Consider the following 13,429-nt stretch of genomic DNA (forward strand, 5'->3'; position numbering starts at 1 on the left):
ACCCAGTTTCAAGGGGAAGTTAATCCCATCATTGTTTTCTATTTAACCTAGTTTCAAGGGGAAGTTCATCACATCATTGTTTTCTATTTAACCCAGTTTCAAGGGGAAGTTAATCCCATCATTGTTTTCTATTTAACCTAGTTTCAAGGGGAAGTTCATCACATCATTGTTTTCTATTTAACCCAGTTTCAAGGAGAAGTTAATCCCATCATTTTTTTCTATTTAACCTAGTTTCAAGGGGAAGTTCATCGCATCATTGTTTTCTATTTCACCCAGTTTCAAGGGGAAGTTCATCACATCATTGTTTTCTATTTCACCCAGTTTCAAGGGGAAGTTAATCCCATCATTGTTTTCTATTTAACCCAGTTTCAAGGGGAAGTTAATCGCATCATTGTTTTCTATTTCACCCAGTTTCAAGGGTAAATTAATCTCATCACTGTTTTCTATTTAACCCAGTTTCAAGGGGAAGTTAATCCCCTCATTGTTTTCTATTTAACCTAGTTTCAAGGGGAAGTTAATCCCCTCATTGTTTTCTATTTAACCTAGTTTCAAGGGGAAGTTAATCCCATCATTGTTTTCTATTTCACCCAGTTTCAAGGAGAAGTTAATCCCGTCATTGTTTTCTATTTCACCCAGTTTCAAGGAGAAGTTAATCCCATCATTGTTTTCTATTTCACCCAGTTTCAAGGGGAAGTTAATCCCATCATTGTTTTCTATTTAACCTAGTTTCAAGGGGAAGTTAATCCCATCATTGTTTTCTATTTAACCTAGTTTCAAGGGGAAGTTCATCGCATCATTGTTTTCTATTTCACCCAGTTTCAAGGGGAAGTTCATCACATCATTGTTTTCTATTTCACCCAGTTTCAAGGGGAAGTTCATCACATCATTGTTTTCTGTTTCACCCAGTTTCAAGGGGAAGTTAATCCCATCATTGTTTTCTATTTAACCTAGTTTCAAGGGGAAGTTCATCGCATCATTGTTTTCTATTTTGCCCAGTTTCAAGTGAAACTTAAACACATCATTGTTTTCCAAGAATGAGCGCCAATGCTCCTAAAATGGCCGTTGGAGCAATTCCTGTATGGGAAAAATAAAGAGGACACATGGAAAAGAACCATTGTCATTGAAATTTCACGAATCTCTCAAATGTTTCACATTTTTCTGCTGGAAAGATCAGCAAGTTATGGGATTGTGCTTAAAATATCTGAAAATGTAAAGATATGTGAGAAAAGAGGAGTAAAGTATATTTAATTTGACCTTTTCAGATCGGATGCCCTGTGTCAAGACCTTACCTGTCCTGCTCCAGCGGCGCGCCGGTTCTCCTTGCGTCGGTCCAAGATGGCGGTGCGTTCCAGCATGCACAAACAGCTTGGTTGACGCAGAATTGTGACCTTTCGACGCAGATGCTGTGACATAGGCGGAAGAGCACTATTTAGACTGGCTTCTGATTTTGGTAAGTGCTCGGACATTGTTTTTCCTAGCTCTACTTGTTTTTGGACTTTGCTATTGTTAAATTGAACTTTTGCCTGCCTGACCATTCTCTCGGATACGCCCTGCTGCGCTTGTACCTTGCTTGCTTATTGTTGCTGACCCTTGGCCTGGCTGATTTTCTCTGTGATCATCCTTATCTGTACCCGCTTGTGCCTCCGATACCCGTTGCTGACTTCGCTGTGCCTATTTCTACGTGAGCCTACGCCTCGCAGTCCACTCTGCTTAGACCTTCGCTGGACCTTTTCTGGGCTCTCGTACCTCGCCTCACTTCTCTCTCATCTCAGCCTGAGAGTACCAGTGGGGAGCTGTAAGAGCAGTCCTCCTCAGCATACCTGGTTCCTGCATCCGGTAAGCCTGACACCCTGCTTCTCCATTTTATCATTATGTTCTGGCCAATTTACAATTTCATGTTACAGTTGGAAATAAGAATTACAAATGGGTGAATGTTGCCCCAGGCTTTCAGTGTAGCCCATATATTGGCCAGTGTTCTGATTGGCTGATTGATATGACTTCCTTTTTCGAATTTGTGGGGAACAATACACAGGACAGGCAGGCAGAGCCTTGAGAGACAGAATACGTGAGAATATTAATAACATAGAATGTAATCAGAGAGTGTTCTCTCTCTAAGGATGAAGACACACTGAGCTACTACAGGTATGGGATCCCTTATCCGGAAACCCATTATCCAGAAAGTTCCAAATTACAGAAAGGCCATCTCCCATAGATTCCATTATAAGCAAATAATTCTAATTTAAAAAAAATATTTTCCTTTTCTCTGTAATAATAAAACAGTACCTGTACTTGATCCCAACTAAGATATAATTACCCCTTATTGGGGGCAGAACAGCCCTATTGGGTTTATTTAATGGTTAAATAATTCCCCTTTCTCTGTAATAATAAAACAGTACCTGTACTTGATCCCAACTAAGATATAATTACCCCTTATTGGGGGCAGAACAGCCCTATTGGGTTTATTTAATGGTTAAATGATTCCCCTTTCTCTGTAATAATAAAACAGTACCTGTACTTAATCCCAACTAAGATATAATTACCCCTTATTGGGGGCAGAACAGCCCTATTGGGTTTATTTCATGGTTAAATGATTCCCTTTTCTCTGTAATAATAAAACAGTACCTGTACTTGATCCCAACTAAGATATAATTACCCCTTATTGGGGCAGAACAGCCCTATTGGGTTTATTTAATGGTTAAATGATTCCCTTTTCTCTGTAATAATAAAACAGTACCTGTACTTGATCCCAACTAAGATATAATTACCCCTTATTGGGGGCAGAACAGCCCTATTGGGTTTATTTCATGGTTAAATGATTCCCCTTTCTCTGTAATAATAAAACAGTACCTGTACTTAATCCCAACTAAGATATAATTACCCCTTATTGGGGGCAGAACAGCCCTATTGGGTTTATTTCATGGTTAAATGATTCCCTTTTCTCTGTAATAATAAAACAGTACCTGTACTTGATCCCAACTAAGATATAATTACCCCTTATTGGGGCAGAACAGCCCTATTGGGTTTATTTAATGGTTAAATGATTCCCTTTTCTCTGTAATAATAAAACAGTACCTGTACTTGATCCCAACTAAGATATAATTAATCCTTATTGGAGGCAAAACAAGCCTATTGGGTCTATTTAATATTTAAATGATTTTTTGCAGATTTAAGTTATGGAAATCCTAATTATAGAAAGTTCCCTTATCCAGAAAACCCCAGGTCCCAAGCATTCTGTACAACATGTCCCATACCTGTAGTAGCAGATACTTGTCATGGCTACTAAAATAGACAATGCTGATCATTTACTGATAATTGTCTCTATGTGTGTTTTAGCAGAGGTAATTCTCAGTATTTTCTATGGCAGGGGATTTTCTGGAGTTTTGTAGCCATGAAAAGTAGCTGCTACAAGTAGCTCAGTGTGTCTTCACCCTAACTTGGATTTATTTATGGTTCATGGTATTGAGAGGATTCCCTTGGGTAGGAGAGGAGGTGCTGTAACTAAGAAACTATTATTCCATGAAACAAAATGGATTTTTACTCTCGCTAATAGGTATCCATTTGGCATGAATAGTGAGTATGATATTTTGTGTTATTTTGGATACTGCTCTTATCATAATGACTCTAATTGGGATTGCCTGTAGATAGTCTAAAAGACTTACTTTAAAGGTTTTGTACTAATAAAGTTTTTTGCTATTTGTATTAGCTTCAAATGAGAGCACCAATATGGGGGATTGGGTTTGCTTGTTTTATGTTTTGTAAAGTTTCCTATGCTTTGAATAGAGTTCACTTATTAGAGTACTAATATGGTGGGCTGGGGGTACCTTGATATGCATTTTAAATTGAAGCCTTTTACGACCGGTGAAATAATTAACTTGTGTGCTTTGATTGGTGAGACCTCCTTTATATATCTTGTGATTATTGTTACATCTTTGCCTATGATTAAGTGTCTGTGAACACGAAATGCGTAAGGCGGTACTCTGATAATAATAAAATAAATGGATAACCACTCTGCCATCCTGGCCAGTTGCGGCCCCCATGAGACTCTATATTAATCCCTTATTTTAATATTTAGTGTTGAGCTCAAACTTCAAAATTGAGCAAGACTTGTAAATAAATAGATGTTTTCAACTATCCCGTCCTTGAAATTTTTCATGAGTTTTATATATATATATATATATTAAAATATATATAATATTGCCTAACCTCCGGAGGCTTCAACCGATGGCGCTGTGGCTTAGCTGGTTAAAGTGCCTGTCTTGTAAACAGGAGATCCTGAGTTCGACTCTCAGCAGTGCCTGCCTTCTTCCTTTAAAGCTTGCGGGGAGCGGCTAGAGCGTGCCTTTGGCTCTCTCGCCCATGTCTGTTCTCTGAATGTATCTGCCCGTTAAAGCATGGTTCCTCTGAAAACTCCCAGCCTGTTTTACATGCAGATACAATCTTCTGCATGTGCCCATTTTTCAATTTTATGCCCTTGAAAGGGGCAGCAGTCTGGCGCTGTGGCTTAGTTGGTTAAAGCGCCTGTCTAGTAAACAGGAGATCCTGAGTTCGACTCTCAGCAGTGCCTGCCCTTTTTCGTTTCCCCCAACCTCAAACTTGGAAGTACGAGCTTCCCGCCTGTGTGCAATATCTCTCACTAGCAGCCTTACAAAAGATGATGTCGGTATGGTAGGCAAAAGAAAGGAGTCAAACTAAAATGGCCACTGGGAAATTTCAAAGCGACATGCAAATAAGCAGAAGCGTGACTCCTTTGGCGATACGAAGGGAATAACGGAGGGGCTTTTAGCTGTCCCTTTAGCTGCCCTTGTAGAAAGGTGCACACTTGTAGCTCACTGAATTTACAGGCAAGGGAGAAAGAAGTTGCGGAATGGGGCATCAGTGTGCTTATTTCTCTTTCTGTCCGCGGGCTCTGCCCCAAACGGTTGGCGCTGTGGCTTAGTTGGTTAAAGCGCCTGTCTTGTAAACAGGAGATCCTGAGTTTGACTCTCAGCAGTGCCTGCCTTCTTCCTTTAAAGCTTGCGGGGAGCGGCTAGAGCGTGCCTTTGGCTCTCTTGCCCATGTCTGTTCTCTGAACTTATCTGCCCGTTAAAGCATGGTTCCTCTGAAAACTCCCAGCCTGTTTTACATGCAGATGTCAGTCTCCTGGCAAGTGTATGCCTACCAACCAAGCAACGGCCGCTTCCTATCAAAGTGTGGAACTGTGTCTTGGGTCAATTAGACACATCTTTTCATGCTTAGCCCGAATAATGTTCCTGTCAAGATTGCAAAGTAGCTAGGCTTACTGAGCTTCAAGCTACAGACTGGGGACGAAAGGTATTGGTGGTTGGAGGTAAAACATGTGCGTTGGGGGGAAATTCCTTGGTAATAAAGGATGTGTTCAGGTTGTTGATTTGGTTTTGCTAATAAGCGCTGCTCACGCCTGCCAAGGAGCAAGGCTCACACCTGAATCAAGACTTTGTCATGAGTTTTAAGGCAGAGCTGACAAATATGTTTCAATCAAGGCCTTCTTCTTCTTAATTATCCGCCTGTCTAACAGATATCTCTAGAGTTTAACAGCAAGTAATACTTGCCCAATAATCCTGATCTTGGTGCAATCTTCTGCATGTGCCCATTTTTTATTTTTATGCCCTTGACAGAGGCTGAAGCCTGGCGCTGTGGCTTAGTTGGTTAAAGCGCCTGTCTAGTAAACAGGAGATCCTGAGTTCAACTCTCAGCAGTGCCTGCCTTTAGTGGGTTGTTTCATTTACAAATGCCCCACCCTGTGCTGCTAATGTGATTATAGGTATAAGGTGACATGTGAGTGTCAGAAGCTTCGGCAGGAAAAATTGAAGCCAGAGCTGCTGGAACAGGTAAAAGAACTGCCATGTTGAAACGGAGTGGACACAGGAAAGACCAGGAAGTCACATTCTCCATAACGTTTGGGGAGTTATTATTTCACGTTAAAATCTTTTGTCTCAGGACTCTGCTGTTTCTCTAAAGCAGTGAGCTTCCCTGCACAGTGGCTTCTTGTTATAATGTCCGGTGTTGGAGAACTCCTTCAGTCTATCCGGGCAGCAGTTGACCAGCATGGCTGTCAGTGGCTTTAAGTTTGTTCCCCAGCTCAGATAATCCTGTAACCTGTGTATTGACCTTTAGCCCACAATATAACGAGGCAGTGAGGATTATTGAGAAAAATATCCTTTATTGGATAGGGTTTTACAAATGGGCTGTAAATAGGGTAAGCTCCCCAGCTGAAATTTTGCTTGAGTGCAGTCTCTATTTCTGCTTTGTTCAGAGAACGAGCGCAAGATAAATAACAATATGCTCCTACGTGCTTGGCGTTTAATATCTTTTTATGCTAGCACGTAGGAGCTACGTCATTGGCAGGGAAAGGGTTAATAGCACTCTTTTATTCCCTAGTCAGATTAGAGGGCGTCTGCCTTGTCATATCTTCATGTCCGCGCTTTGTTGATAAACCTCTATTAGAGGCCCCCTAAAGTGAGTAGGGTAGAAGGTGCTCCTGTTCTTAAATTTGATGGTATTTATGATAGCACACTGTCTAATCTTTACTTCAGTCTCTGGTTCGAAATGTGTATTATCCTTTTCCTGTAAAAAATACCTTTTAAGGACAATTAACTGATTGACATCAAGTACTTTTTCAAATATATCAAAGTTTCTGCTAGTAGAGAAAGAGAGACCCATAGTGAACCCAAGTCAATACTTTAGATGACAAATTCAAAACTTTTTCTGTGGCCTTCTCCTCAGTGTGTATCAGTTGTGTTCTCTCCCTTTGTTCCATTGGAGTTTCTTGATCCTGCCTTGTTTTCCATAGGGATCTGTTGGTCTTTTTGCGATTCCATTGTCTGTTTGGGGATTTGTTGCTGTCTTGTTCCCCTAAAAAACTTCCTGAGCCTTTTCCATTCAGATAATCTGTGAAGAAACAGGAGAAGAACCAGAAAAAGAGCCTTCTGAAAACTCATCCCATTCCATACTTGAGAAACTCACTTTCTTAGGGGTATTTTTTAAAATTGATCTGTAATCTTGTCTCCGGGGTTTCTCTAATTTCCCTTTTCTCCTGTGCCCAATTATACACTTGTCCTTGGTTATAATCTATGGTGTCTCGGATAAATGTTCTCTTTTTATTATCCATAACTTCTGTCTCAACCTTTTTAACTCTTTTTTGCTCTTTTTTTAACAATGTCATCAAAATGTCCAGATTCCCTAAATGTGTCAATGTCTTTCTCTGCCCTTTTAAGTTCAACCTCTAATTGATCATGTGCTTTACTTTTAAATTCTATCGTCTATCACAGTGCTGTCCAACATCTGTGGCACCGAGGGCCGGAATTTTTCCGGCCTCCGTGGTGGAGGGCCGATAATGGAAGCTAGTTTTGACCACTCCCCTTTTTAAAACCACACCCACTTGAAACCACACCCATGTTATTACATGACCATAGCCATATTACTGGTGGTAGTACAGCAAAAACCTGCCATACTCTGCCTGCCCCACCCTGCCTGTGTGTGCCATACTCTGCCTTCCCTACCCTGCCTGTGTGTGCCATACTCTGTCTGCCCTATGCTGCCTGTGTGTGCCATACTCTGCCTTCCCTACCCTGCCTGTGTGTGCCATACTCTGCTTTCCCTACCCTGCCTGTGTGAGCCACACTCTGCCTGCCCCACCCTGCCTGTGTGTGCCATACTCTGCCTTCCCTACCCTGCCTGTGTGTGCCATACTCTGTCTGCCCTATGCTGCCTGTGTGCCATACTCTGCCTTCCCTACCCTGCCTATGTGTGCCATACTCTGCCTTCCCTACCCTGCCTGTGTGTGCCATACTCTGCCTTCCCTACCCTGCCTGTGTGTATGGCACACACAGGCAGCATAGGGCAGGCAGAGTATGGCACACACAGGCAGTCTGCAGTGACACAATGCTGGCACTGCTCCTACAGTCTGCACAATACCTATATATTAAAAAAACTTTTTAATTGCAGTATATGTTCTTTTTATAGTGTGCAGGGTTTATTTTTGGGTTTCTACTGCTCCTACAATCTGAGGTGTGAACAGTTGAACAATGGGGGTGATTACAGCCTGAGCCTAAGGTGTGAACACTGCAGGGGATGAACAATGCAGAGGTGTGAACAACACAGGGGATTACATTTTTAAACAATACAGGGGGTTTACAGCCTGAATCTGAGGTGTTAACCATGCAGGGGGCCAGTATTGATACCATTTAAAGCTTAAACATAGGTAAGCCATCAAAGCAGCCAGACAGGTGGGGGGCCACGGCCCGCGGGCTGCCAGTTGGACAGCACTGGTCTATCATTTAAAACCGCAGTCTGAAAGTATCCTGTTCCAACTTGTAATAAAGACTTCATCTCCCTCTATAAACGATGGAAATTTCTTCATTCTTTGACCACGAGGAATCATTTGGGTTTCTGCCTATTTCTCCAAAGATGCTCTATCCCACCAAGTGTATAATTCTAAGTCAACATTCATTCATATTCTTTAAAAGACATTCATTCATTTGTAATAAATCCGAATTGGAACCAAATACTTGACTAGCCGTACATAATCTTATGTTATTTTCATAAAGTTCCTCCATGATCAACAGTGCAAATAATAAATTACACCAAGTGATAAAGCAACGCTGCCTAATGTGAAAAAAATTTTAAAAAATATTTTTTTTGTGAAATATGTGTTAAAAAATTACTAAGCGAACCAGAGACCTTCCTCTCACACCCTTAGCTCTCCAACTTAAGTTATGTGCCCGGTGCACACTGCTGGGGGATCGGCACCCTCCAAAAATCCAAAGTAACCACAAATGCAATGGCACTCACAGCTGCAATAGGGACAAGCCCTTAAGTTCAAACTTTATTGCGGAAGTGCAACGTTTCGGGGCAAAGTGATTTCAATAATTTATATTATTTCCTGATTAACCGAGTATACAGCCCAAGAAGTGAGTGTGCCAAGAAAGGGTTACACATGTTATATCCTTTCTTGTACAAACGATCCGGAACAGCACCTCTTATCTTTTAAATTAAAATGCCTTTATTGCAAATTTCAGGGGCAAACAACAGCAACGTTTCAGGCCATGTATGGCCTTTTATCAAGCTAATTGGCAATTACACACATCTCCTTTTATACCCTGTGCGCCACCTAGTGGATATAGTTTCAAATACAATAGAGTAGCAAACAACAATGTATCCGAATAAACATTTATGTGTTACAATCAAGTGATTGTTACATATTATATATCCTCAAGTGTTAGTTAAAATGCAACATTGCACAAATCTACATCTTAAAATCTCAATCATTTAAAACATAAAAACCATGTAAAGAAAAAATCATGTAAGGAAAAAACACATAAAAAAGGAGAGGAGGAATAAAATCTTTTTATCTAAATTGGTCTCAGATCATATTCTTTATTTAGGCTGATGCCACACCAGGCGTAGGGCTGATTTTTTCGGCAAGCGGAAAAACGCTTGCCGAAAATTCAGCCCTACGCCTGCTACTTGTGCCTGCACCCGAATGAATGGAATACGCTCGGGTGCAGGCACATGTAGCCGATATACGCACGAAAACGCGAGACTTTGGATTCTCTCGCATTTTCGTGCGTATATCGGCTACATGTGCCTGCACCCGAGCGTATCCCATTCATTCGGGTGCAGGCACAAGTAGCAGGCGTAGGGCTGAATTTTCGGCAAGCGTTTTTCCGCTTGCCGAAAAAATCAGCCCTACGCCTGGTGTGGCATCAGCCTTAGTCCAAAAGGACTTAATGTTTCCAATTTACTTATCCAAAAGGCCTCCCTGTACAGCAATTCCTTCAGTCTATTTCCTCCTCTCCTTTTTAACTCAACCGTTTCAACAACTTAATTTAAGTTGATTCACTCTGCGTCCGCATTCAATAAAATGGCCTGCAACAGCCTGATCAGTTTTACCTGTGTTTATTGCTGACTTATGTTCCCATATTCACTCATGGACCAATCTCATTGTTTGCCCAACATATGCCAGCCCACATGGACATACACTGCATACATTGAGTAACATGAGTATCTTCCGCGTATCTTAATCGCATTACCTTTTCTAGGGTGGTAAAGCACCTCTCCCACTTGTACATTCGAACAGCAATTATAATTGAATGTGACCTGAGACCGATATTTAGATATCGATTGTACCTGGATATGCCGATGGGGAACCTGCACTGCTATAAACTAAATACAAAGTGTTGTGCTGACTACTATTTCTATAACATCCTTTCTTGTACAAACATTTTCTGCCTCTAGTTCCCCTTCTGGGGAGTGTAACTTCTCATGAGCTTTCTATAGCTCCAGAAACTCTTTTTTCTCCCTTCTGTTTGCTATAATTCACACTCTAAAGCAGAACTTGGTAACACTCTGCTCCACTCTGCCCACCCTGCATAATACTCCGGAAATCAGGGACCTCAGTTTGTTACTGACTAACGACTTCTTCTCAGAGAATAAACATCAGGGCTGATATCAATTACAAACTTCAACAACAAGCGATGAAGCAGCTTCTTTTTCTGCTGCTCCTATGGACTTGCCAAGGTAAGATATGTACGGTGGTGAGAATTGCATCTGTCAGGCCGTTTATATTCTATTTTGGTTGTGACTCCTGAAACAATAAGGCAGAAACCAACTGCAACAAAAGTCTTGTCTTCTTCTTTGCTACAAGCTAATGTTTGTACTTTTATCATGAAATATTGCCTGCACTTATCTGGAGATACATGAGATTTGGATTTACAGTCTGTGACTTTTATCATAAATGACTGGATGTTGAGTGAAGTAAGTGGAGATGAGAAACTTGTGCCCCACTGAGCCCATGTAGATGGTACTATCAGCAATAAGGACAGGGATGAGAATGGGGGAATGGGCTGGGCACTGTATTATTGAATCCAGTCTGCTACACTCTGGTTTAATGAGTAAATACATTGTACTGAGGCAGCTTTGTTGGACTCAACTCTTCTTTTTTCTCTCTGTGCAGGAGGAATCCATAGCCAAGGAAAGAAGCCATACTGTATTATACAGAATGAGTCGGTGCGAGTGAGGGAGGGGGGCAGTGTCACTATCCCGTGTTGGTTCAGTTACCCCAGGAATCAGTGGGACAGCTCCGTCAGTCTGAGAGTCTATTGGAGAGCAGCAAGAGAGCGCCCATGTGGGAGCAATCCTTTCATTTATAATCACACAGAGAACTGGGTCCATGGGGATTACACAGGGAGAATCAGCCTGGAGGGAAACCCAAAGGAACAGAATGTGGTGTCTCTCCGAATCCAGGGGATCAGGCGCTCGGATGGGCCGATGTTCTGCTGCCGCCTGGAACCAGAAAGCAAAACATTAAAATCATGGCAAAATATTCAGGGAACATTCATACATTTTTCAGGTAGCCTGGAGTGATATAAGATATAAGAGTCCTTCTGTCTGTGTCACTGTGTCACCCTGCAGGGGGAGGGGCCGACTCACGGCTCCTGTCTGTGTCAGTGTGTCACCCTGCAGGGGGAGGGGCAGACTCACAGCTCCTTCTGTCTGTGTCACTGTGTCACCCTGCAGGGGGAGGGGCAGACTCACAGCTCCTTCTGTCTGTGTCACTGTGTCACCCTGCAGGGGGTGGGGCCGACTCACGGCTCCTTCTGTCTGTGTCACTGTGTCACCCTGCAGGGGGAGGGGCCGACTCACAGCTCCTTCTGTCTGTGTCACTGTGTCACCCTGCAGGGGGAGGGGCAGACTCACAGCTCCTTCTGTCTGTGTCACTGTGTCACCCTGCAGGGGGAGGGGCCGACTCACGGCTCCTTCTGTCTGTGTCACTGTGTCACCCTGCAGGGGGAGGGGCAGACTCACAGCTCCTTCTGTCTGTGTCACTGTGTCACCCTGCAGGGGGTGGGGCCGACTCACGGCTCCTTCTGTCTGTGTCACTGTGTCACCCTGCAGGGGGAGGGGCAGACTCACAGCTCCTTCTGTCTGTGTCACTGTGTCACCCTGCAGGGGGTGGGGCCGACTCACGGCTCCTTCTGTCTGTGTCACTGTGTCACCCTGCAGGGGGTGGGGCCGACTCACGGCTCCTTCTGTCTGTGTCACTGTGTCACCCTGCAGGGGGAGGGGCAGACTCACGGCTCCTGTCTGTGTCACTGTGTCACCCTGCAGGGGGAGGGGCCGACTCACAGCTCCTTCTGTCTGTGTCACTGTGTCACCCTGCAGGGGGAGGGGCCGACTCACAGCTCCTTCTGTCTGTGTCACTGTGTCACCCTGCAGGGGGAGGGGCAGACTCACAGCTCCTTCTGTCTGTGTCACTGTGTCACCCTGCAGGGGGAGGGGCAGACTCACAGCTCCTTCTGTCTGTGTCACTGTGTCACCCTGCAGGGGGAGGGGCCGACTCACAGCTCCTTCTGTCTGTGTCACTGTGTCACCCTGCAGGGGGAGGGGCCGACTCACAGCTCCTTCTGTCTGTGTCACTGTGTCACCCTGCAGGGGGAGGGGCAGACTCACAGCTCCTTCTGTCTGTGTCACTGTGTCACCCTGCAGGGGGAGGGGCACACTCACAGCTCCTTCTGTCTGTGTCACTGTGTCACCCTGCAGGGGGAGGGGCAGACTCACAGCTCCTCCTTCTGTCTGTGTCACTGTGCCACCCTGCAGGGGGAGGGGCCGACTCACAGCTCCTTCTGTCTGTGTCACCCTGCAGGGGGAGGGGCAGACTCACAGCTCCTTCTGTCTGTGTCACTGTGTCACCCTGCAGGGGGAGGGGCAGACTCACAGCTCCTTCTGTCTGTGTCACTGTGTCACCCTGCAGGGGGAGGGGCAGACTCACAGCTCCTCCTTCTGTCTGTGTCACTGTGCCACCCTGCAGGGGGAGGGGCCGACTCACAGCTCCTTCTGTCTGTGTCACCCTGCAGGGGGAGGGGCCGACTCACAGCTCCTCCTTCTGTCTGTGTCACTGTGCCACCCTGCAGGGGGAGGGGCAGACTCACAGCTCCTCCTTCTGTCTGTGTCACTGTGCCACCCTGCAGGGGGAGGGGCAGACTCACAGCTCCTTCTGTCTGTGTCACTGTGTCACCCTGCAGGGGGAGGGGCAGACTCACAGCTCCTTCTGTCTGTGTCACTGTGTCACCCTGCAGGGGGAGGGGCAGACTCACAGCTCCTCCTTCTGTCTGTGTCACTGTGTCACCCTGCAGGGGGAGGGGCCGACTCACAGCTCCTCCTTCTGTCTGTGTCACTGTGCCACCCTGCAGGGGGAGGGGCAGACTCACAGCTCCTCCTTCTGTCTGTGTCACTGTGCCACCCTGCAGGGGGAGGGGCCGACTCACAGCTCCTTCTGTCTGTGTTACTGTGTCACCCTGCAGGGGGAGGGGCCGACTCCCAGCTCCTTCTGTCTGTGTCACTGTGTCACCCTGCAGGGGGAGGGGCACACTCACAGCTCCTTCTGTCTGTGTCACTGTGCCACCCTGCAGGG

The 13,429-nt window shown here is 44.7% G+C and overlaps 4 non-coding genes across 4 annotated transcripts; all 4 read left to right on the top strand.

Annotated features, from left to right (window-relative positions):
- The first annotated feature begins 4,223 nt into the window (after nucleotides 1-4,223).
- On the top strand, nucleotides 4,224-4,297 carry trnat-ugu. Its single transcript has one exon. It is a non-coding gene; the product is annotated as a tRNA-Thr (tRNA).
- Nucleotides 4,298-4,490: 193 nt separating this feature from the next.
- On the top strand, nucleotides 4,491-4,564 carry trnat-agu. The gene has a single exon. It is a non-coding gene; the product is annotated as a tRNA-Thr (tRNA).
- Nucleotides 4,565-4,921: 357 nt separating this feature from the next.
- Nucleotides 4,922-4,995, top strand: trnat-ugu. Its single transcript has one exon. It is a non-coding gene; the product is annotated as a tRNA-Thr (tRNA).
- A 650-nt stretch (nucleotides 4,996-5,645) lies between these two features.
- Nucleotides 5,646-5,719, top strand: trnat-agu. The gene has a single exon. It is a non-coding gene; the product is annotated as a tRNA-Thr (tRNA).
- The last annotated feature ends 7,710 nt before the right edge of the window (nucleotides 5,720-13,429 follow it).

This window comes from Xenopus tropicalis, chromosome 3, assembly GCF_000004195.4.
Source record: "Xenopus tropicalis strain Nigerian chromosome 3, UCB_Xtro_10.0, whole genome shotgun sequence".
Lineage (NCBI taxonomy): Eukaryota > Metazoa > Chordata > Amphibia > Anura > Pipidae > Xenopus > Xenopus tropicalis.